Source organism: Drosophila novamexicana, unplaced genomic scaffold (assembly GCF_003285875.2).
Source record: "Drosophila novamexicana strain 15010-1031.04,08,12 unplaced genomic scaffold, DnovRS2.1 tig00001361-arrow-arrow-pilon, whole genome shotgun sequence".
In the NCBI taxonomy this organism is placed as follows: Eukaryota; Metazoa; Arthropoda; class Insecta; order Diptera; family Drosophilidae; genus Drosophila; species Drosophila novamexicana.
This window is the reverse complement of record NW_020824852.1, coordinates 273,470-299,260: the sequence shown is the minus strand read 5'-3', so window position 1 is coordinate 299,260 and position 25,791 is coordinate 273,470. Positions and strand designations below refer to the sequence as shown.

General features: G+C 37.1%; 1 protein-coding gene across 1 annotated transcript in view; it reads right to left on the bottom strand.

The window, feature by feature from the left end:
- LOC115767318 (zinc finger CCCH domain-containing protein 13) overlaps window positions 1–25,456 on the bottom strand; it is a 46,273-nt gene extending 20,817 nt beyond the window's left edge. Inside the window, exons 1-2 of the mRNA XM_030711559.1 lie at window positions 25,348–25,456; window positions 5,979–6,011 (exon numbers count right to left, since the gene is read on the bottom strand). The gene's annotated coding sequence lies outside the window, so the exon portion shown is untranslated. The remainder of the gene's footprint in view (window positions 1–5,978; window positions 6,012–25,347) is intronic.
- Between the last annotated feature and the right edge of the window lie 335 nt (window positions 25,457–25,791).

The following is a 25,791-nucleotide window of genomic DNA, read 5'->3' as shown; positions in this document are numbered from 1 at the left end:
CCACACGCCTCAAGCCGTCTGTTGTGTCCATTTTGTGCGAAATGCGATTGGAAATGGTCTCAGATTTTTGGGTACATTTGTCTTAAAACACTTTTTGCGGCTTGCCGTTGTTATTTGCCCCCAATTGAAGCGTTTTGTACTTGAAATGACTTCATTTGCACGACTTTTGTGGCTGCGGCTTTTGGCTTTTTCGGTTGTTTGGTTTTACTTTTTACTTTACTTTGTGTTGGCTTGCTTTGTTTTATTTATTGTCCGCATGTACTGCATATCAAGGTTAATTGCCTATCCCTCTGCCCGCACACCCCTGCAAACACTCTTCAGCTTAGTTGCTTTGGATCGCTTTAGTTGCGTGCGCACCTTTCCAATCAATCAGGCTCAATATTTATTGATGTTTGTTTTCATTTGGCTTTTGTCGTTGTCATGCACGCAATTTGCATGCGCCGTTAGAGACCGGCCAGAAGTAACTGTAAAGCCAGCTAACATAACCATAAATGGAACTCACACACACACACACACACACACATACACACAGCTGTAAATGTCACGACGCGTCGCCCACGCCTCAAATTCGAAGCTCGACTCGTCTCAATGGTCAAGCGTTATTTCGTTGGCGTTACTTGGGAGAGTTCTTTTAAAATCAAAGCATTGGCCCATAGGTTTTCCAAAATGAAAATGTGTCAAGAAGTATAACTGGGCTAAGCCTTGAAGAGAGTTCCCATGTATTAGCATAAGAATTTCTGAATGAATTTATTGGTCTTGGCCATGCGCATAGATCATGTTATACAATAGTTCACAAAGATTAATCATAACCAGTTCTGATAACATCTGAAAGTTGAGTAATACACGAATTATTGCACAATTAGATTGTATAAAAGAAGAAGCGGCTTACAAAAAGTTAGGCTCACTTCCATCAACATTTTTCGAACTTATTTTTAAAATTAAAAACCAACTTATATTATATCCAAGACAGAACTTAACTCAATCCCATCGGGAATTTCAGTTCATTTTAAAAACCTGCATTAAGCGGAATCGACTTACATGTATCAACAATCTCTTATTTATTTAAAGGTCAAACTCAAAAGCAACTTTTAAGACACGAATACGAAAGATAAACGTATTCATTTTAATAAAATTCAAGATTTATTTATTTATGGCATTTAAGGCATTTTCATGTTCGTTTTTTTTTTAATTTGTATAATTTAAAAATATATTCTACATTTTATCTGAATTTTTTCATATTTTTTATTTCATTTCTATATTTATTAGTTTCGAAAGATTTCTTGACTTAATTATTAAACAGATTTAATTCATTTTGGATCTGTGTTTTCTGTTACTTAACATTACATAATTACATAAAAGAAGTTTGAAATTAAAATGTTAATGAAAATTCTGTTAGCTGGTAGTGGCTAAAAATATGTTAATGCGAGCTAAAAGTGTTAACTGCCATTTTAACATAAACAAATTGATTGTATTATTCAGCCTCCAATTCGATGTTATCTTTGATATCTTTTGAATATCATAAATTTAATTTAAAGACAGCTCATTGTGTATGCAGAGTTATCTAATATATGCGCCTGCATATTTATAAAATGTGTTCTACATTAGCAAATATGCTCAGATGAATATGTTAATGCCTTAACAGCTGTAAATGGGTAAATTAGTTGGCACTAGAAAATAACGTATGCATATGTCGCCTGGACTTGACTTTGATTTGTTGCTGTGATAATTTTGCTTTTATTTGGCCAATTAGGAGCACGTTTTGGCAACTTTCTAAGCAGCAATAGGGAAAATAAGCTAAAAACAGAGGCAAACCTTCAGACAATTGCAGGACATTGTGCGCGCAGTAAAACAAAAGCCTTAGGCGACAAACTTGCTGCTGGCATTAAAACCGAATCGAGCTGCATTTTGCCGGCAAAGGGGAAAGAGCAGTTGCAGGCTGACTGTCGCTGACAAGAAAATAGCAAGAAAAAAAAGACAAGACAATGAAAAGTGAAATTGTCTCGATAAGTTTTCAGTTTTCAGCAGTATACTTTTTTTCGGGGCACGTTTGTTTGTTTTTCACATATTTCAGCCAGCAAATCAATGAAAGTTGACGCCAAATGCAGTCGAGGCGAGCATGAAGCATGTGGGCTTCCAGGCAGCCGGCCAGACAGTCAGCTAGCTAGGCAGTCAGGTAATTTGGAATGCTCGCATAATCAAGCCAAAAATGGCAGCGAAAACTATCGAAAAAAATAACCAAAGTGCCATGCAAAAGTGGCAGGAGAAAGGCGACAACAACTGCGACAACAGCGATAACTAGAGAAGAGAAAAGCCGAGAGCAGGCGAGTTTGAGTGGCAGCTGAGGCAACTTGCCCAACACCTGACCATTTCAGCTGGTTGGGGTAGGCTGGCACACATATGGCTGAAGGACGTGGCCCAAAAGGTCAATACTAAAGACGTTTGGCAACCGCAACGAGCAATTAAACATTCAACAAGACCTCATATGACAGGCTAACAACTTTCACCAAACGCCTGCCATTGGCACAAAAGAAAGAAAGAAAAAATCCAAAAACTCTCATGTCATGTGGCTCAACGCAACGTATCTCCCGCCACCCAATATCAGCAGGAGGAGCGCGAGGGTATCTATGCATGTGAGAAGCGGCGACAAAAATCAACAGTCAACAGCCAGACAGCCAACGATGTCAATCAGAAATGCCAACCACATGCAGACAAGTTGAAGCTTTGATTTCTTTGCTCTTCATGCAATTTCATTGAGAAATGCTGAAGGTTAAAATGCAATTGAAGACTCGAGTGGAAAGTTAAGTTCGACTGCCACGAAAAAGGTATGCTCTTTACACAAATGAATGAGTATCTCAACAGTTTGTTAATTGGGCAGCAAATGTAACTGTTTGCGCTTTGAAGAGGGCCATCAGCAGTTGCTTTTCATAATTGTATATTAAATATGTCCTGACACAAAAACTAAATTGAAATTAAAATACTCTACAAGCATATGTGTGCATAAGTCACACACATATATACATATATATATATATATATATAAGTATGTATATATAGATAGAAAGGATCTGCATGTCATGTACAGATGCCAGCATTTGCTTACTTTGCTTTGTCAAGAATGATTATTTAACTTGGGCAAACTTAGCACACTTTTTGTTTTGGCCCATCGCGATGCCGTGGGAACTTGATTTCCAGCTTGGGCGAATATTCAGATTAAATACCCTACAGCTCGGTTCGTAGGCTGTTTTAACTGCCAGCAATTAAATCGAACTGGAGTAGCTTTCAAATTGCAGTTAAAACAAGTTGATTTATTTTATTACTTAAATTTAAATGCTTTAATTCTTATTCCGTAAGGTTAAAGGGAAATACATTACACTCAATTGCTTACTCTTGATCCGCATGCGATATAGTTCACATCTATGTTCTATATCTCAATCGGCGCACATAAAAACGTCATTATTATAATTTTTGTTTTGTTTTATATTCAAAACTTATACGCCATTTGTGGGTCTTATGTTTTTACGACGTCATTTAATAAAAAAGTTATTAAACTGGCAATATTTTTGAAATCAATTTTGGTTTTAACTGCACCCAAGTGTATCAATAAATATCGTGTTCTTCATGATCGTTCACATTAATGGCATTTATTTTTATTTTAACTGCGTGACAAAACAGTAATTTATTTCAAATATTATTTGTAAATTATTGAAGCTATTTTCAACTAGTTTTGCAGCTTGCCTTATGTTAGTGACATTCAGATCAGGATATTAAGTGCCAGTATATTAAATTTTCTTAACGCAGATGTGTGAAACTCTATAAGTTATGAGGCTGAAAGATTTCTGAACCAGTTCTATTATATTTGACTCAATTCTTGTGCGGGTTTCAAGCCGGAACTAGTATGTGCATTTAAAGCCAGAACATAAATCTGGTAATTATAGCAGAACAGGTTATATACTTTTTAGAATATGATATGAAACAAAAATAGCATATATGTCTTTACAGATAAAAAATGAATACGTTTATAGAAGTATATAGTTTATTTGGCTAATTATTTATAAGAATGTAAATTATATTAAAATACAAATGTCAAGTTCATAGTTGGCATTATCGGCACTATCGAAAACTATTCGAAGCTGAACTATCGATCATGCTGAAAATGAACAATGTAAAGAAAAGAATTTCAATTCAATTGATTTAGCAGCCCAACCCGATGGCTCGATTCTGACAAGCTGCTCGACATATCCAATATGCCCTGCCACTGCCGCACTTTAAGTGGTATGCGCGCTGAATACAAAATATTTCCCAAATTGTGCATTGTGCAAGTTGTTTTCATTATTTGTTGTTGTGGTTGCCAAGTGTCCACTTGACGCCACATCAGGTGGCGCCTACCCCCCGCTGCAGTCCCTCGTCCCAACACGGTTGTGTCTTACCAAATTGAACTTCGACTTTTAAATGCACAGCGTGGTTTGTTTGTTGTTTGCTGTTGTCGCTCTTATTGTGCATTTATTTTTCGTTGGTTGGTTTTTGTTTTTGATTATTTCGATCATCATTTAGCGCACATTTGCGTCCATTTGTTGCTATTGTTGTTGTTGTTGTTGTTTTCGTTGTTGTCTTACAGAAATAGTTCATTAACATTAGCTTTCTATGCGTTGTTGTTGTTCGGTTGTTTCCACAAATTAACGCCCAAATATTTTGTATGTCATTTTAATGCGCCTTTTGTTGCATTATTATTATTTGTTTGCTAGTGGTTTGTTGTTATTGTTGCTGCTGCATTTGTCAAATGCATTTTGAAAATCATGTGAAAATATGCATAGACAACGTTAAGGGAAACATGACAATGGCACAATTTATGCCAAATGCATTTAAATACGAAATGCATCAAATATTTTCCTTTATTTTTGTTTCTTTCCTTTTGTTGCATAACATATCAAACATTTCTTGGCGTCGCATGAACTTCGAATTATTGTTGGGAAAGCGCGAAAAGTTTGTTAGCTATTGTTATGCAATATGTTTAGATTTGTGTTTACATAAAAGAGCTGAGGAATTAATTGAAGATTCAAAGAAAGTAAACGTGAAGCTAACTGATTCTTAATATAATCTTGTCTGCTGCTTAATATAAATAAAGATCAAATTAAAAAAAAATCATTTCTTTTTATCAGTTTCTTTAAAAAATAACAATTAAATATATAAAAGTAAGCCATGTTAACTAGCATTGTGATCTTATCTGAAGGGTTTCTAAAGCCAAACATAATGAATTAAACTCTACTAGGAGCTATGGCTATATAAGCTTGTCTTAAACCTCAATTACACTCTGAGAAAAACCGTCTCTAAATTTTAATAAAAATTGTATATACATTTTAAAACTAGATTTGTGATCCGCTATGAAGGATTCCTTAAGGCAGAAAAACTCTATTCAAAGCTCGGTTTTTTTTTCCACATATTTGTATGGTTGCAGAAGAAGTATACACCCTTACATTCTATATATATTATATATAATAACACTCAGAGAAACCCCACTTTTAATTCTACAAATGATATATAAACTAAACACTAGGTCCGATCTGAAGAGTACCTGCCGGTAAAGTTAATGAATAAAACTCTACTGAGAGCTCTTTTTCTTGATTTTACATATTTAAATAGCCAGACTTTTATGGCCATATAAACTTTTATTAATCCGTAGCATTTAACGTAACTACACTCAGAGAATTCTTAATTCTAAAAGTTGTATAGATAGTTTTTGCGAGAAATAACCTTTCTTAAATAATTATAAGTAGAATATGAATAAGCGGTATATTATTGAGAGAATTTGCATGCCTTTTCTCTATGGAGGCACATACTTTTTGATATATTTTGTACTGTACTTAAGTTATTATTTACTATATTTGAGATTTAGGTAGTAGGAATATATTATTAAATTATTATTAAATAAATTAAAGTTAAATAATAAACGGCTAAATACCAAAATTATTTAAGTGACTTACATGCTGCAAAGCTTCAAGCGCGCTGTTAAAGATCTGCAAAAAAGAAGAAGAAAAGGAATTGTATGTTAGCATTTGATAAATGTGAACAATTCTTGGAAACATATCCAAAATTTGTACGGTGCAATCTGGCAGTGACAAAATGCCAGGCAATCGCTCAAATGTCACACGACCACAAACAACAGAAAAATGTCATAACAAGCCCAAAATAAAAAAATGAAAAAATGATAAAAAAAAAAAAATGCCAATTGCAAATGCCATAGCGGCGGCCCACCTAAAGCGCACAAAATAGGCACAAAAAAAGGTATAAAAATCGAATGAACAGAAGAAAAACAAACACAACAGCAAATTGTCTACAAAAATAAACAAACCGACAACAATTATATTCTGGCTGCCACAGCCACTGCCCCAAAGACAAGCTACAACAGCAACAATAACATACACAACAACAACAACAACAAGAACAACAACAGCAACAACAAGCAGCTTCTGTGACCCACATAGGCGGGCATTGCGGGCGGGTAGGAAGTGGTGGTAGCTGCAACTTGTTGGCGAGGAAGCAGCCAAAGAAGCAGTTGGCCAAAAGTTTCAATTGTTGTTGTTGTTGTTGTTGGATAATTGCAGCATTTTAAAGCGCTTGCATTGTTTTGGTGGTTTGGCGGTGCCGCCGCTGCTGCCGCTGCTGCTGCTGGATTATGCAATCGCACGAGTGGCAAACATGAAGAAACAGTTATCTGTGAAATTGCATCGACAAACGTGATGAACGTTACCCCAATAGAGAAAAAAAGACGACAACACCAACACCAACGACAACGGCTACAGCAATTTTAGACACTAACTACCTAACCGGCACCAGGTATATCTAGCACAAGCTCTCTTCCGACTTGAGTGCGCTTTTGCGCCTAATTCTCATGTCATGGCAAATAGTTTTTAGATCTCAGACAATGCCACGTCGAGGCAGCCAACGTGCTGCGGCAAAGATGCTGCACTTTTACTGCGCTTTTCCCACACCCGCGCCCACGTACCACAGGCAGCAACAACTTGACACAGTCACACAATACATGCATTTGGCTACATATTGGTTGGGTTTAGTCAGTTACCTAGTTAGTTGGTTGGTTTAGTTGTAGCTGTAAATGCGAGAGCTGCTCACAATGCCATTTAATTAGCTGAGAAACAATTCTGTCTCATTATCTAAAAATCAGCTGATGCTTGCACCAGTTGGGAATTGTAAGCGAAAAATTGTAGAAAATGTCTATAATAACTATGCACACTTGATTTTTTTGATAAATGATGCGATAGCTTAAAGTTAATGTTAAAAAATACCTCATCAGGTTTTCTTTCTTTGAGTGGGAAGCAAAAAACAGGTAATAAATAATTTAGAAATTAGTAGCTTTGGCGTTCATAGCTTGTTTTTTATTTGTATATTATATTGTATAATATAACACCCTCTATTAGAATTATGTCGGGAATTCTGTAACGCATAGAAGGAGACATCTCCGACCCCATAAAGTATATATACCCCTCTTTCCGTCTGTCCGTTTATATGCGAACTAGCATAGGTCCGCCTTTCTGTTGCAGGCAGTACAGATTATGGAACCGGCTGGATCGGACATAGCTGCTATAAGAACGATCGTTCAAAAAGTAGGTTTATCAAACTTGACCAATCTTGGTATTTATATGTTTCACTTCATATATATACACAGGATTGAATGGTCGATAAGTAGGCTTTTAAATGGCGAAATATTCTATTTCCAAGATATTGTCATCAAAGTCAGCATCTATGAAGCTTTACTATTCCGACATATGTGTGGAATGTGTTGGGAGTTATTTAGAAATAAATCAGGGCTAGCGTCAGATAAGGCCATGAAACAAGTGAGTCGAATGAGCAAGAGTCATTTGGACAAAGTTATTTGGGGGCTTGGAAGAAATTGACACTTGAGTCCCACCTAAATGTAATAGATAAAAAATATTAAAAGCTGGGCCCATAAACTGATCACGCCATGGCGTTAACATAATCCCAAAAGAGAGATGTTTTTGATAGCTTATCAGTCGGCTCACTAACAGTGATAACTCTCTTCGGTGGACAGCGAACGTTGACTAATTGTCCGTTAAAGAGCGCCTTATACGCCTTATAGGGAAAAAATGGGTGTGGCCTGACTTATATTGGTTTAAAAGCTAATGTGCGCCCAGGAGCGGCTTACGTCTAATAGAAGTGTTCATTAGGAGAGTTTTCACTGTAGTCTAATTCCCAAGAATCAAATACTGAGCAAATATTTCGTTTGAAGTCCTCGCCTTAGACAAACTCATCTGCGTGTGAGTGAGTGTGTGTGTGTAGGGTAGGGTAGGGTATTTGTGTTAACATTAAAGTTGCGCCTTGTCGTGTAATTACGTTGCGAACAAAAGAAACAACAACAGCAGCAACAACAAACACAATGCACAGTTGCATTTAATGCGCCTAATGAGCGGTTTGTTCTGCAACAACAGCAGCCGCAATTGAGTCAACAACTGCAGCAGCAACAACAACAGCAACAATGGCAACAACAAAAAGTCGAGCAAACGTGCAACTAATTTACCGCAGCATTTTGTTCCTATTCACATTTCGTTGTTGTTGTTGTTGCTGTGGCTGCTGCTGCGGCTACTGGCTGTGCCACATTTTTTGCGTCACTTGTCTTGGGGGCAAGTTCGTTTCCTAAGTCTTTTGTTTTGCACAGCGTGGGTAAAAATCAAAAAAAATAAAAACGACTATATAATGCAAATCAAAGCCGAAAACAAAAACCAACAGCAACCGCTGATTTTGATGTCTGTGCCACGCCCACAGTGTGCCAGTTAACAGAATTCTTTTCATTTCATAGGGGCGCGAGCGGTTTTTGGGGGTAAGGCATACTTCACATAGTTGTGCTGCGGTGCGGCGCAACTGAAAGCCGTTGAAAAAAAGCACACCAAATAATAATACAAAAAATGTATTTATCTTACGAAATTCGATTATGAAATTTGTGGGCGAAACTTATTCGATTTCGAGTGGCTAGTTTTATTGTTTGAGTGCATTGAAAGCACAAGTCACGCTTTCTTTGAAGCCCGCTACAACATTGACACATTTGCACTAATTAAAACTCAAGTGTTAATTAAATCAAGCAACAATTTGTCAAGGATGACAATCGTAGCAGACCTTTCAAACATTATTGCAATTGCCTTTTGCTATTCATATAATTATGACAGCGGGCGACAGACCATAAAATCTTGCATATGTTAATTGCCTTCGAATTTGCTGTGTTCGCTTTTGGTCATTAATTATTGTTATTATTATAATTATTATTATTTAAAAAACCATTTTTAAAAATGTCTGCAAATTTTGTTTATTTTAAAATCTTGATTAAAACTATTATGTTACCACTTGCAACTAATATAAGCAAAAGTTATATTCAAATTGGTATGAGCCACATATTATAATTATGTTCTACGGGCTATAAAAAGCTTTATTTTAATTTTTTTTCAAACATAATATGCAGTAGACTCCACTAGAGTGTCTTTAAAATAGATTTGTATGACCATTCGATGGTTAAAATCTTAACTTCTCATGAAAAGTTGCATATTTAAAGATTTAATACAAAATATAAATATGCATAGAAAAAACATAAAAAATATATATTATTAAAATAAAATATGTTAAATATATGTTTACTATAAAAACATACAATATACTATTTTTCTAAAAATAAAATAAAAATTAAAAAAAAATAAGAAAAAAACAAATATACGTATAATAAATATATGTATATATTTCTTATCTTTTTTTTTTATATTTCCTGATATAAAAATATATAAATTTCGATATATACATATTAGTATATTTTATATTAATAATAATATATTTTATTATACAGTATATACAAATATTATATATATTTTATATACATCTATTATGAGTAATAGTTAAGTTTGGTTTCTTAGTCAGATTTTTAATATGAAGAGAACGACTTCCGTAGCTTAGTTGGGAATGTTTTATGGGATTACGTGACTGAATCATGCTACCCTCTGCCAGGGTATAAACCGGCTATCTTTTTTATTTTACCATTTATTGTGCACTTTAGTTCATTAACTTACAGCTAAATTTCACATAAAGTCAACAAGTTTTCAATTTAGTGGAAATGACATTTGTTTATAGAAGTTGTTTGCCTTTTAGTGCGGCAAGTGCATGAAGACACATGCAACATCGTAAAGTATCGTGTTTTTTGTTGTTTTTTTTTTATTATTATGGTATGAAACCAAAAGCTAAAGAAACTGAAATTGAAATTGAAACTGAGTAGAAAGAAGAAGAAAAATATACCGAAAAAGGAAGCGTCGCGTCGCATCAATCGCATCGGGGGTAAACAAATTAAGCAAAGTTGCTTAGTTGCCGAACTGGCGAGTTGCTTAGTTGCTTAGTTGGTGATTACGTGGCCAGGGCCTGAGATCATTACATCATCCATTGGCGTCGCATCATTATAATCGAAGAGCCGCAAAAAAAAAAACAAGCAAAATAACTAAGACAATGGACGGGCCGTACAGGGCCGATGCTATTGCTGTTGATATTGCCAACATTGTTTCCAGCTCTCAGTCTGAGTCTCAGTCCGAATTTTAGTCTGAGCTTAAATCTCAGGCGCCCCAACACGTATTTGTGCTGGGTAGGCACCCAAAACACAATAGATATATAAATATAGATAAATATAAAAGATCTGCCTGACTATCAGATGCCTCGTACCCAGCTCAGAGCTGCAAATGGACGAAAGGTTTCAGAATTCTCCAATTTGTGGAAGTTATCTCAAACGGCCTTCGTTAACCCATTTTCTAAATGTTGTTCACCCAGATCGGACAAACTAACACAGCGTTCTGATCAAGATAATGCAATCATGGGTATTCGCTAAAGGTCACCAGCAGACTGCACAACTCAATTACAGGGTATAGAAAATTTGCAATGCTTCAATGGAGCGACTTGCGGTCATATGATAGCCCTGCCTGGAACTGGAACACACGATTCACTATTCACTACAGTGAGTACTACTCACAACTCACACAACTGATGAGTGTTGACTGGGTCTGAGGTTTTGCTTGACTTCATTTGCTGCTATTGTTGTTGTTGCAGATGTTGTTGCTGTAATTAAGGTTTTTTTTTGCGTACACTTTGCGTTTTGGTTTCGGTTTCGATTTTAGTACGTTTCGTGTTCAGTCGACTCGAACCCTGCTGCCTGAGAGATTGAGATTGGGGCTGTCGTGTGGAGTGTGGACTGTGGAGTGCGGCCTGGGCCTGGGCCTCGCCTCATGCATATACATATGGGGAAGTGTTTGCTTGCAAGGTAATCGATATATCAGGCGCTCAGTGCACAGTGCAGGTATCGAATGGGTTGGTGAGGAGTAGGGGAAGCGGGAAGGGGGCAGCGGGAAGGGGGCGCGTGCGCAGTCTTTTATCTAATATACATCACGTAATCGCAATAATTGTCTAGCATTAGGCGCTGCATTCAACCGCAGTTGATTTCATACTATTTGCCTGCATATGTATTTTCTCTCTGCATTGATACCCACAAAACCCCCAATCAACGAAGGCGCATTGTTTATGACTCGTGATTATGTCACAGTTTAGCTCATTCATTCATTCGCTTCCTTGTGCTCAGATATTGTAAATCGTATCTAAACTTGGTCCACCAATAAGTGGGTAATGTCAGAGAAAATTCGACAGATGCATTCGCTGCACAAACCAATTGTTAGCTGGCACTGCGTAGATTGTTAAAGAGCCTCTCTGATTAACAAATCATAGAATTTGATAATATTTTACTTCATAAGCTTGAGTTCTCCAAATAATAATCAAAACGTAAATAATAATAGTAATAAAATAATAATAAAATAATAATTTTAAAAAATAATAAAACTAAAATTATTAATAATAATAATAAGAATAATAGATAAAATAATAATAATAATAATAATAATAATAAGAACATATTCTGGCTTATAAAATACGTAGTAAAAAGTTTAACTTTGGAATTCACCGGAAAAGTTTTCTCATCCTATGATAGCAGCAATAAAGCTTATCAAATTTTTTACAATCAGAATTTTATTATAATTACATTGCATTTCCTCAAAAAAAAAAGAAAATTAAAACCCAAAAAACTTCGCTTTAAGCGTATTGAGCGCCGCTTGTGAAGCTGTCTTCTCTCAGCTATTATCAGCCACATGTATCTAATTTTGACCTCTGTGTTAGGTGCAATGCCCTCAAGAAGAGGGCCTCAAATTCAGTTACGGAAGTGCCCGCTTTAATTGCATGTGTGGGCTGCAGCTTGAGCTAATAGCGGCTGTAGTTGAACTGCATGACGTAGAGTGAATGTTCGATAGATAAGAAGAAAAAACAAGTACTAGCGAATGCCCTGAACCTCCTATCAACTGCAGTTCGCTGTAGAGGGGGAAGGGGGGGGAACAAACTCGCACTGCATGGGCATGGGCACAAGAGGGATCTACGTCAAGGAGAGACTTGTTGTGAGACTTGCTCTAGCTCTTACAGGTTCTGCGATCGACAGACGGACATGTTTCGATGGACTCTGCCATTGATGCTGATCAAGAATATAAACACTTTATGGGGTCGTAGAAGCTTACTTCCAAAAAAATATACTATTTGTACCCTTTTTCCAATGGGTTAAGGGTATAACAACTATTTAAGCTACAATTGCAGTGTGCATACGTCAAGAACTACACATGATTTGTTCATTTAGAGCTAAGCAAAGGTCGCACTTTTTTGTAAAATTCCCTTCTATATAAGCAATATCTGTACTGCATAATAATCTTTAATATTTACAATACATTTCTGAAAATCGAATTTTCAAAGAACCTTTCGATGACATTTTTACTTCTATAAGTCGTGGGTATCTTTAGGTTCGGCATTTCCTACTAGGCTAATCGTATTTGTTTTTGAAATGTTTTTACAACATATGCGATGTTTGTTTGTCTCTTTAAGCTGAGGCGTACTTCAGCTTCGACATCATTATAGCCTTCATGGGTTTGTTGTTATTGTCATTTTTTGGCTGTTTAATTTAATTTTGTCTTACGCAGCGCCTCCGGCATGCCCCCCTGCGCGTGCACCCTCCGCAGACATTGAAAGGTTTCGCCTTGAAATCACATTTCGAAGAGGGAAATGATTTTTTTTCTTATTTATTTAAGTTTAATTTTTTTTTTTTTTTTGGGATCTCTGTGGGAACTTTTCAATTACGATGCACGAGTCAAGGTAACAACACGCGTAATACAACAACAACAACAGCAACAATGACAGCAACTGGTTCTATAAATCATCGTTATTACTGTAATTGAAAATGTACCGTCTAAACTTTTGAATAGGCAAAAGCTGAAGTCTGTATTTGCAATCAATATTTTAGGTATTTATTAGCTAGTTTTGTATTTTTGGCCTATGTTTGCATAATATTTATTAATTGATCGTAACTGTAAAAAATATAAACAAAAGGCAACGAATACAAGTTTTTTACAAAAGGATTATCACAAGACTTAAAAGTGAGCAAACGATAAAAATTATAATAATAATGATAATAATAAAATAAAAAAATAAAAAAGAACAAAATGAAATATTAAATAAAAAAAAGCTAATCACGTGCATTAAATACGAGTTGGTTAAAAGTCATGAATCACTCTCCGACTCGTTTGTCTATTGCCAAATTTTCCATTATTTTCGAATTGCGGAAGCTGAAAATTATGGCATGAAAAGCGCCGACAGACCCGGCACACACACACACACATACTACAATAGAAGGTATTAATTGTGGCTGTGGAAAAAAATAGCTATGTGCTCGTATAAAGTGCGCTTAATTGGTTTAATAATATTTTTTAACGTATTTTTGTTCAACACAAATTCTTTTATGTGGAGCATGCAAAATGTGTGTGAGAAATGAGACCAGCTATAGACTATAGCCTAGCCACGTCCAGTACTCTGATATATATAAACATTATATATGTAGGCTTAAATTAAAAAATCGATACATAACTTTGGCCTGTTGTCTGCTTCCGTGCTTGATGGCAGCAGTTAGTGGGTCATTGAAGAAGTCAGATACAACAAAAGCAACAGCAGCAACAACTGCACGACTGTTTTTTGATTGGCCTTTTATGAGAGATCGAATAAAAAATCCATTTTGTAAAATGCGCCGAAAAGGTCATACTTTGTTTCGATCGATTGTGCTACACTTGACTCTAAGCGCCAAGAGGCTAACAAACAAAAAATGTACAGCTAAGTTGGCGCTCTGTGCGAACTGGGTCGAAGAGCTGCGCTGCAACGGGATCAGAAGTCAGCCGTTGACAGAAGTTGTCAAATATCGCAGCCAGAGACTATGTAAACATTTTTAATATTGAAGGCTAAGACAAATAAATAAATGAAATTAATTTTAGTTATTTTCAAGAGATGTATTCAATATGAGTTTTATCAATTTTTTAATTATCAGGCTCAGCAATTATATTGAAAGATCTGCGTGAAAATGCACGTTTCGTGTTTGAAACTTTTGCAAAAATCTATCCCCTGAATTGAAAGTTGTATTAAGAGTTGTTCGCAATACGCATGAGTCGTATGTGATGAGAATATGTTAAGCTCAAAACTTGTTTTAAAAGATCTGAGTGAAAATTCACGTGTCGTATTTGAAACTTTTGCCAAAATTCATCCCCTCAATTGTGACTTAGTTGCTTGCGTCTTTATGAATAGAATTTTTAATTTCGTGCAATTTATATTAAAATAATTTTTTAACATAATAAATATTTAGTAAGTATTAAATGAATTAACGAAAAAAGTATATGATTATGTTTGTTTGTAGACACATACATACATAACTTATCTATGAGTATGTTCTTCTATATCGAAGAAATCAAATTGAAAAATTGCCCTTCTATGCGATTCTCAGAATTCTTTCTCTGCAGTATGATATATAAACAAGTTATGTTGAAAATCTGATATATACTCGTCCATACTCTCTTGCAACTAAGTATATCTATCTAAGTATATCGTTTTTTTACCCACTGCTCTTTGCCTATATCTCTTCTCTTTTCTTATCTTTTCACTCTTTAACTTGCTCTTCACTTTATTATATTGTTCTAGTGTTGTCCACATGTACAGCAATTTCTGGACTCCGCGCCGTGTAAATTGTGGGTAAGTTCACATTATGTGTATATTTCTATATTTATTAGATTAAGTCTATTCATGTCCATCTCCCAGTCATAAATACATATCCAACAACTGAATTGCAGCAAAAATACATTTTATAAATCTACAAAATACATGCCCCAACCAATTTTGCAAATAGCAAAAACATCAAATAAATTAAAGATAATAGAGTATATAAAGGGGTTAGGGATTGGATGGCTTGCAACATTTCTGGTACTTGTCCAAGCTGTCTGTACATTTTTTGTACACCTCGACTGGCATTGCATTAAATTGTCATAAACTTTTATTTTTTCCCTTTTTTTTTTTTTTTTTTTTTTGGTGTAACTGAAACTTGTTTCGCAGGGCAAGCTGTAAACCTCAGCGAAATAATGAAAATGAAAACGATATACGAGTGGAAGACGTCTGGCACCGGGTCAACTGGTTGTCCAAGTGAACATTGGGCGCTGCTCGACCGCCAAAAAGACAATGCGAAATAATCATAATAATGGCAACAACGTTGCCCCAACAACAACAACAACAACAACAACGAGAAAATATGTAATAAAAATAACAAGCTATACAGCAGCAACAACAACAACTACAACAACCACAACAAAGATTTATGTCGCATGACATTAATGACGGAAATCTGAAGCAGTCGCCTGAAGTGGCCGCCAAGTAGACGCAGTGCGTCGCCTGCCCAGCCAGCCAGCCAGCCAGACAGTTGGACAGGCAGAAAAAAAAAAGTAAAAAAAAGTGGCCTCTGAGCTTGCAAAAACAAACAAAGCAACTAAAATTGACAACACTTTCAATTGTCGCATGTCGCATGTCGGCAACGTTGGCCTGAGAAACATAGAAATGCTCCCCCAATTGCCGCGGCTCCCTCGTTGTCCCCCACCCCACTCCATCCGAACGGGTCAGCCATTCGGATTGTTCAACTGCAAAACGTAAAAAAAAAGGAAAACAGTCGAAACAACACGCGGTGGTCAACGAAATTTTATGCTTTTTAATGAAAACAAAAGTGAAACACGATTTGGTCAACGGGGACCACTTGATAGCCAAGTGCCTGACGCTGATCCGTGGGCTCTGCGAAACTAAAAGTGGTTATATTAACATTTCATTAAGAGTCAAGGTTCACAGCTAACTTACTGGTTCGGATCGGATCAACAGGGGAAGTCCGTCCGGGAATGTACGCCGGGGTGGGCCCGAAAAGTAGCGACAACATTTTCTAGGAATTTCGGCTAGTTCTGTAAGGTCACACTTCGGATTCTATAGATTCTATAGAGGTAGTCCTTATACATTGGGAAACAATTTAAAAAGAAACGATAAAGTTAGTTTAAAAGTTAATACCATTGTAGACATTTGCCTTTTGCAGAGGTGTGGGAGGAGTGAAGCTCTTAAATGCTGAGTTTGATGAAAATATCTTGAAAAACAGAAACTAGTTTTCGACCGATTGTACCTATGGCAGCTACATATATGATATAGCACTCCGATGTTGATAAGACTTTGCATGTATATACGAGGAGCATGGTGAAACTTATAAATGCCAAGCTTGGTTAAAAAATCTTGATACAAAAAAAAGTTTTCCTATGGCCGTTCCTATTTCATGACAAAATCATAATACCCTTATAAGGGCATAAAAAGGAAACGATTTTCATCGATCCTATATCATACTTTTCATTCAACGAACCCAATTTCTAAAGCTAATTGGTGACTCAATAAATTTAAATGAATTTTGCACAAATAATAAGTTAATTTGTTAACTTATCGAAATTGATTAAAATTCTTAAAATACAAAATAATAAGAACTAACAAATTTTGCAATTATGCTTTGAAAGGAGCAAAAAACAATTGTTTTGAATCATATTCAATTTATGAACATTTTTTATCAGGATTTGCCTGTTCTTCTAATAAAGTTATAAAACTGGGCCTAATGGAACAATGCAACATGGGAAACTGCATTTTTATTAAAAATGTTCATTATGTTAATGAAAACTAATAAATTGGACCAAATAAAGATATTTAACGGCATATTAGTCACGTCAGTAGCCCACTGGGTTCCGTATTAGGCTTAAAGGCAGCATAGCTTATCAATGTAGTAGCAGTAATTACCAATTGTCTAGCCACTTGCCACTTGATTGGCCTCTCAAAGCTGTCTGGCTAAGTTGGACATCAAAATTGAAGAGCATAAAATTGCTTGGGCTGTGCCTGGCCGGGGCAAAACGAATCCGTTGACAATGCATATTACTTGGGCACATGGGAGCGGCTTTCTAAGCTGGCCCCTGGCAAAGCATTTGCTGTATTTTTATTAAGCGCTCGAAAAGCGTTTGTTAATTTGCATTTAATTTATTTTTGCCATAAAATGCAGACAGTGCCCCCCATAAATTGTCCATTGCTACCGTAGCCGTTGGCTCGCCATTCCCAAGATCAAAAAGATTCAGTCCCAGCCTCAGCCCCAGCCCCAGCTCCAGCTTCCAACTCCAACTCCCAGCTTTAGTTTCAGCTGGCCAGACCTGGCTCTGGCCATTTCCAACCGAAGCGAATCGATTTTGGCAGTGTTTTTTGTTTTTTCGCTCGTCTTGATTTTGTTTTTGTTTCTCGGCTCGCTCTCTCGTTGAGAGAAAGGTGCTGCTGATCAGTTGGCAAACCAGTAACAACAACAACAACAGCAATAACAACAACAACAACAACAACGCACGCGCAATTCACTTTCTAATGATGCACATAAAAAACAAAAAATCAAAACCAAAAAAACCAAAACCAAAAAAATCAAAAATCAAAATATAAAAAACTTGCCAAATATAAAAGTAAATTTCCAAAAAAAAAAAATCTCTTTTTCATTTACAATATATTTATTTATGCGCCTTTGGCGCTGACCACAACAACCGCAAAAATGTACAGCAAATGCAATAAAAAAAAGATGTAAAAAAGTTAAAATAAAAACAAGATTTGGCGCAAAATGTCCTGTCATAAAATTGTCAAATTTATGTGCCAATTAAATATGCGAAACTCGAAAAATATTGAATTACTTGAGCCGTGCGCACGTCGTTCAGTTTTGTAATTAATTATACAGATTTACATATACATATATATATATATATATACATATAAAGCATTAATACCTTCTATTGCTGCACCCAAAAGGGTACATACTGAGTTAAGATCAGGAAAAAACGTTTCCGAATATGAATATGAAAAAAAAGTGATAAACTTTATTCTTTGTTTTTTTTTCTTTCCAAATTTGAATTTCGTTTTTTATCCCAGCATGCATTTGTATTTCAAGCTGGGATAAAACCTATACAGAAATTGCCGTACCAGCGCCAGCATAACGTTCACGAATATAGTGTAAAAGGGAATTAGAAAAAGGAAATACAATAGAACAAGCTAAGCACAGGCGATTGAGACCTTGCACACTTTATATGCCGCTCAGCGAATATATACGAACCGCTCTGACCGATGGTTAAGTTTTATAGCTATAATTAACTAATGGTCAAATGCTTTTAAACGATTGCTTTTATATAAGTACACGTACTTGGGTTGATTGCGCAGCAAACGCGTTCACAAACGTATTTCACCTGCAGTTAAGAGTGTTTGGCAGAAAAATCATTTTGACTGCAAACCGGTTTTGTGGTTGGCCTTTTTTGGCGGGTTTTTCGTTACCATTTAGATGAGTTATAGGTGAAAATTGTCGCGAAAGTCGTGAGTTATGAATCGGTTGCTGTTACAGCTCGTAACGCATGCTGTTGTTGTGGTTGTTGTTGTTGCTGTTGTTGTTGTTGTTGCTCAAAGAAAACAGCGCCGTGAAGGTCAAGAAACTTTTAAGCGCTTCGTTGGCTCCGTTTTCCAGGTGTTGGCTCTTCTCTGGTTGTTGTTGTTGTTGCTGTTGCACGAGTATCTTGGCATTTTGTTGGCATTTTAATTAATTAAAGTAAATCGCTTTTGCACAGCGCGCGCCCCACAAAACGCATTTATCATTCAAAAATTAGCTCACATTTCCGTTCACCTTCAATAAATTGTATTTACATGTAATTTATAACAAGAAACCAGAGAAACAACAAAACAAATGCGGGTGAAACACCTGGATATCAAATAGATCTATGGCGGAACATTTACGAAAAAGTTATAATCAACAAATGCTAAACATTTAATTCGTACATCTGATAATGAATTGGAACTTGGGTCTAGGGTTCGGTTTGTGTTCAATTTTACATAGGTTTCATGTTATGATCAGGGGATAATAAAATATATTTCGCATTAAGTATTAGATATTAAGTTTCTAAACAAACAGATATCGGTTCGTTGAGGATTTATGTATATGATATATACATGTATTGCTTTATATGTGAATATATATACTATATTTAATATATTGCATTTTACAGAAGTCGTTACTGATAATACCTAGCTAAACTAGATGGTTTCTGTGACTACGTTTGAATATACTTTCCTCTGGTTTATTGCTTTAAGGCTAGTTTGATTTTGTTTGCCTTAGTATCTAGGCTGGAATGGACAATATTAGTGTCATATGTTGCCTAAAATTTAGGATAAATTTGGGCTGGATTTTGGAATGGATTATACTTTAGTCGAACATCGCCTGAGGTGTAGAAAAAGATGGATTACATTTTCGGGTAATATTTGTCCTAATATCTGAGTGAGAATGGACTTTTATTTATTTGACCTACTATCTCGGCGGGAATGGATTATATTTAAGTCAAAGTATTTTTTCCTTAATTTAGACAACAGTGGACTTGTTTTAAGTTCAAATATTGCCTTGTTTAAAACTCCTAAAACCAAGTGAAAATTTCTTTGGACACAAGCTTGGGCAACATATTTTTGGGCAGTTTTTTGTTAAATAAAGCGGTTTTTGGGGCTTTCAGGCAAGAACAATAAGAATTATATTCTAATATATATTTTTCTTGCGTTTTTTATGCCTTGGCATATTTACCGACCAATATATGCCCAAAAATTAAGCCTTTTTACCCAGTACATAAACCCTATATATACCCAAAATTTAATCGTATTTTCTCAGCTTATTTACCCACCCATATATACATACAAAATATAATCTTAAAAGCAACATACCATAATATGCTACATTTTGGCAGCTACCTTGAAAGTTAAGCTTCATAAAGTCAGGCTTATCTCGGACGGAGATGGCGAAATATATTGCTGGGCAAAACTTACTGCTAACCTACTAACAGTTTTGTTTTTATTATTATTATTATTATTATGGTATTCTCCATTTCGCCTGTTTCATTATACGAAACAGTTAAATTAATTTTGAAAATTTTTATTGTACTACTTTGGCATTGTCTCTTTTGTGTGGTTGTTGTTGTTGTTGTTGTTGTTGTTGCTTTACACTTTGGCTTAACTGTTAATCTGACGTCGCTGTCAAATTTGTTGTTGCTATTGTTGTTGCTGCTGCGCTTCTCACGCGCCTTAATTAAATTGATTAACGCTCGCTGTCGCTGTCGCTGTCGCCGTCGCCGTCGCTGGCGCTGGCGCTGCCTGCGCTAATGCGCCTCTGCACCTTAAGCCGCTTCCTCTTCTGGCTGCCAGAGCTTTTGGCATTTGTGCGTGTGCGTAGGTTTTTGTAGCTTTAGCATTCTTTTCACTTTTGCTTGCTGAGAGTGTGAAATTACAATAACAATAACAATGGCACCTGCGGCGCGCCTACAACAGCAATGACAGCTCCAGCTGCGAGTGACAGCCAGCCGGCGCGAGAGCAGGTGGACGCAGAAACACAAAGAAGAGAGAGCGAGGGAGATGGAGAGAGCGCGACCGATATACAGAAGGTGAGAGAGTGCGAGAGGGAGGGAGAGCAGCAAGGCGGCTGGCTGCATTGTTCGATTTAACTTTCACTGATTGCCCGTTGACAATGCGACGATGCGACGTTGGCGTTAACTTTGGCGCCGACGTCGACGTCGAAGCTGGCGCAGACCTTTGGCATTGTTGTTGCTGCTGTTGCTGTTGCTGCAGGTGTATACTGCATGTGTGTGTGTGTGTGTGTGTGTGTGTGTGTGTGTGTGTGTGTGTGTGTGTGTGCATATACATATTAACGAGCAAGTACACGGCCTCCGCCATGCATCTATGGCAATTATTTTGCGCAGAAATTTCATTTACTTTCTATATGGAAATATTTGCACACTTTAAAAATCTTGAAAGCTTAGAAAGTCTACACCAATGGGGTAACGCCCAGGCCATGCCGCAGACTCTCAAAGATGATGCCCCAGCCAAGTGGGCAATTTCAATTTCAATTTTTTTTTTCGTGTCTCTTCTTTTTTTTTTTTTTTTTGAGTTTATTGCGTGCGGAAGTTTGCGGCCTCGTTTCTTCATGTTCGTCATCATCATCATCATCATCATCATCTGCGTCTCCTTCTTCTTATGTAGTTGGTGTTGTTGTAGCTGCTAATTAAATGATTGTTTGATTTTATTTTGACAGATAAACGCGAATAGATTACAAAATACGAACACACACACACACACACACACACACAAACTTAAGTATAATGGGTCGCCATTTAAAAAGCTGTGCGAAAGTTTTATTCGGAATGTCATCTTGAGTCAACTGGTTGATGATGGATTGGTGAGATGTGTCAAAACGGGGTGTGGGAGCTAGTTAGGAATTTTTCCGAGTCGAGTTTAATTTGAAAATAATAAATGATAATTGTATTTGTAGTTGTGAATGAATAGTGTATATGTATCTATGGATAACTTATATCGATGGATAACGAATATCTATGGATAATGTCTATTGATGGATGATGAATATCTATGGATAATGTGTATCGATGGATAATAAATATCTATGGATAATATGCATCTATGGATAATGTATATCCATGGATAATGTATATCACTGGATAATGTATATCCATGGATAATGTATATCAATGGATAATGTATATCGATGAATAATGTGCATCTATGGATAATGTGTATCGATGAATAATGTACATATATCCATGGATAATGTATATCCATGGATAATGTATATCAATGGATAATGTGTATCGATGGATAATGTATAGCCTTTCTCAACTTCATATCAACTTATGTTAACTTATATTATTAAAATGTTATATTTCAAATTAAACTTGACTTGGAGAAATCGCCATACACCCCTCAGAGAGAAAATTTCATTTAATTTATATATCCTTAATTTACAATTCTTAAGGTTTTGCCTTGCATATTATTATTATATATATATATTTTGCTTAGAATCCAACTGACACGAACTTTCTATCCTATCCTATCTCAAGGCTCATTCATTCCAAGGTATGCACCTATGAGATAGCAAATATTTTTGCTTTCATTTCGGATATGCTATCAATGGTATTTTAATTGCTTGCTGCATTTGTGGAGAGCCTTTATTCAAGCGTGACTTAGCTATTAAGCCATGTTCTCTACACAGGCGACTGTGTGCTTGTGTGTGTGGCATGTGTGGCATGTAACAAGCTGCTTCACGCTGTTGCACACACAGATGCACACACACACACACACTCGTTTGCCTAATCAGCCGCAATGATGCTGTGGCTATCCCCCAAGAATTCAACTAATCTCAATACCGAAATCGCAACAAGAACCGCATCCAGGTTGAAACTGGCTCGACGAGTTGTCTATGCAAAAATCTGTTGGTTGCATGATTTATTTGACATTTGGTGCATCGCAATGCGGCAATAATAATAATGAAAATAATAGTTGGCAATAATAATAACAATAAAAAAATTGCAGCAACAAGCATTCAATTCAAAGCAGCGAAGCGCCAAAGACAACTGGCCAGCTGAAGGGCGGGAGGTCGGGCGGGTGATTCGGTTGGGTCGGTTGGGCGGTTGTGGAGTTTTAGCCAAAAAGAACTGCAAGCGAAAAGCGAAATATATGCTGGAAAACTTGTTTGGCCGCAGCTTAAAGAAAAATCGCTGATAAAAATAAATAACGAAAAGCTTTGGCCTCTCGACTTCGTCGTAGTGCAACACGAGTCCACGACTCGGACGCAGCCAGCGAGGCGGACGGAGAAGCTCGTGTCGAAGAATTTTCCAGCAACATCTTGATTTTGTGTTCGGCCCGCTGCAGCAATTGCACAGTAAATTGCTATACATATACATAATATACATAATATATATATATATATATATATATATATATATATATATATATTGTATATGTACGTATATATGCCCAATGGACACTCTGGCCACCCATCCCATCCCATCCCCCCTCGACAGGCCCTAGCAGTTCTAACAACGCAGCACCCGTTGCTGCAGCTGCTGCTAAACTTGATTTCTATGTTGTTGATGTTGTTTATGAATTTCAGCCCGATGCTGTGCAGCATCAGACATCAGACCAGAAGCAACCGCAGCACTTGCTCCCCTCCGCCGTCCTGGGTGAATGGTCAAGTCATAAATAAATCTTGCAACGCACCGCACCAGCAGCAGCAACAGCAGCAGCAGCATCAGTTCCAGCAGCAGAAATGGCTGTGAATTGAACTGCAGATGTTGTCTGTTTAATTACCTACAGACACACACATACAGCGCTGCACACACCTCAGCATATCTCAGTAAACACAAAGATTTCTTGCCCTAATGCGACTGACGACACACTGTTGTTGTTGTTGTTGTCGTTGTTGTTGCCGCTGCGGTTGCTGTTGTTGCCCCTTTCTTTGACTCGGGCAACACTTCTTGGTACCACAAATTCCCCCTGTTTGCCAGCGCCAACACAGCCCATTCACTGGCGACGTTCAGTTCAGTTCACTTGGCGCGCAAAGCTGAGCCAAGAAGCGTGAAAAGCAACGAAAAACAAAAAGAAATATCAAAAAAAAAAAAAAGAAAAACCTGCAAACTGCGACCACCAATCCAAAAATTCAGGCCAAATGTCTCAAGTCAAAGTCATTTCAAGCTCTGGTGTTTGCCGCACGCCTCTCAATGCAATTCTCAATGTGTTGAGCTGCTCAGCTTAGCAACTGTTGCGATTCTCACTGTTTCTCTCGCCAGCTCTCCCTCTCTCACTCTCTTTCTCTCTCTCTCTCGCTCTCTCAATCTCTCTCTTTCTATCTCTTTGTCTTTTACATAAATTTGCATAGATATGGGTTTCCTAGGTACTGCTAGTCGTGCACAGACCTACATACAATATGTGCATATGCATATCTTAACTTTACTTGCATTCATTTGTAATTAAATAGGTAAGTGCAGCTTTCTAGGCACTGCATTGTCTGTAATAAATCTTGCATTCAAAGCCACAGCTTGCCAAGTAAAGTTGAAACCCAGCTAGATTTTGTTTATAGTCTAGTTTATGGCCCCGAGAATCATTTATCAAACTCACGTTGGGCACCGATTTGTATCAAATGGCCCATAAATATACATGCTTGGATTTTCCTTATAGTTTCGATTTACTTTGTAAATTTGACTCTCCTTAGTTATATTCTCTGCGCCCACGTTGGGCGCCAGTTTATTTATAATTTCACTATAAGCTTGTACTCATATGTATTTTGTTATTTCTTTTGTCGTTCTCTATTCATTGGTGGATTGCAGAACTATCTAGCTTCTTGCTGTTCTAGAAACTTAAATATTGGAGAATTAAGTGTTTTTTGGATGTGTTTGTATCTACTTTCGACTGATATCGAGTTGCGTCTAATAAATGTGCGTCCATCTTAACGTTGCCATGCCTTATATCAGGAAACATCTGGGAATATTTTGACAAGTACATTTAGTAATTTTGTAATTAGCTGGCTGTTAATTTCGCACCCAACATGTGCCTTTCGCTGCGCTTCTCATGCTGATTACTTGAAGCGACTTCATTCGGTAACTTGGCCATGTCAGTTGACAGCACCGCAGGCTCAAGTGCCGCAGTTCTGGTTTGGCGAATGCAGCTCTAGAAAGTGGGCGTGTCGACGGCTTGACACCACACACAATTTTCACCCAGCCAAGACGTCGTGAGCTACACTTGACGCTTGCATTTGGCGTTGCAAGCGTTGCTTGCACCACAGAAACCACTCGTTGTTGTTGTTGTTGTTGTTGTTGTTGTTGTCGCTGTTGTTGTTGTTGTTGTTGTTCTGGTTGTTGTTGCGGCTATGTGGCACACACAGACACCTATCAAATTTAGATCGCGTTCTGTCATAAAAGCCAACACATCGGCACTCACAGCAAATTGGCTTAAAGCGTTCTTCTTCGTCTTCTTCTTCTTTTGTATCATCTAACGGCAGTTCTGGAAGATTTGGCTTACCCTGTTTGCCGCTCGTTCTTCCTCTCTGTCCCTCTCCCTCTTCCTCTCGCAGTTGATGTTCAGCTTGACGCGACTTTCAAATTGCACTCGCGAGTTTCTCTCTTTCTCCCTCTCTCTCTCTCTTTCTCTATCTATTTCTCTCAATTCTCAGCACTGTTGTTGCGCTTTAAGGACGCAGGACTGGGGCATGCAACAAGTGTCACAAACAGAAAAAAAACGAAATACAAATTATGCGAAGCACACACAAAAAAAAAAATAAGAATCACAAACAATTGAATGCGGTTCGGTATTTTTGGTGTTTGGTGTTTGGTTCATTCGCTGTTCGCTGTTCGCTGATTAGTGGCAACAACCAACGTTGTCGAGTCGCGCGCACAAACTAACAAGGCACCGCACAACAATAACAACAAGCGGCAGCCAAGACGCCAGCCCAAAACGTTCGCAGAG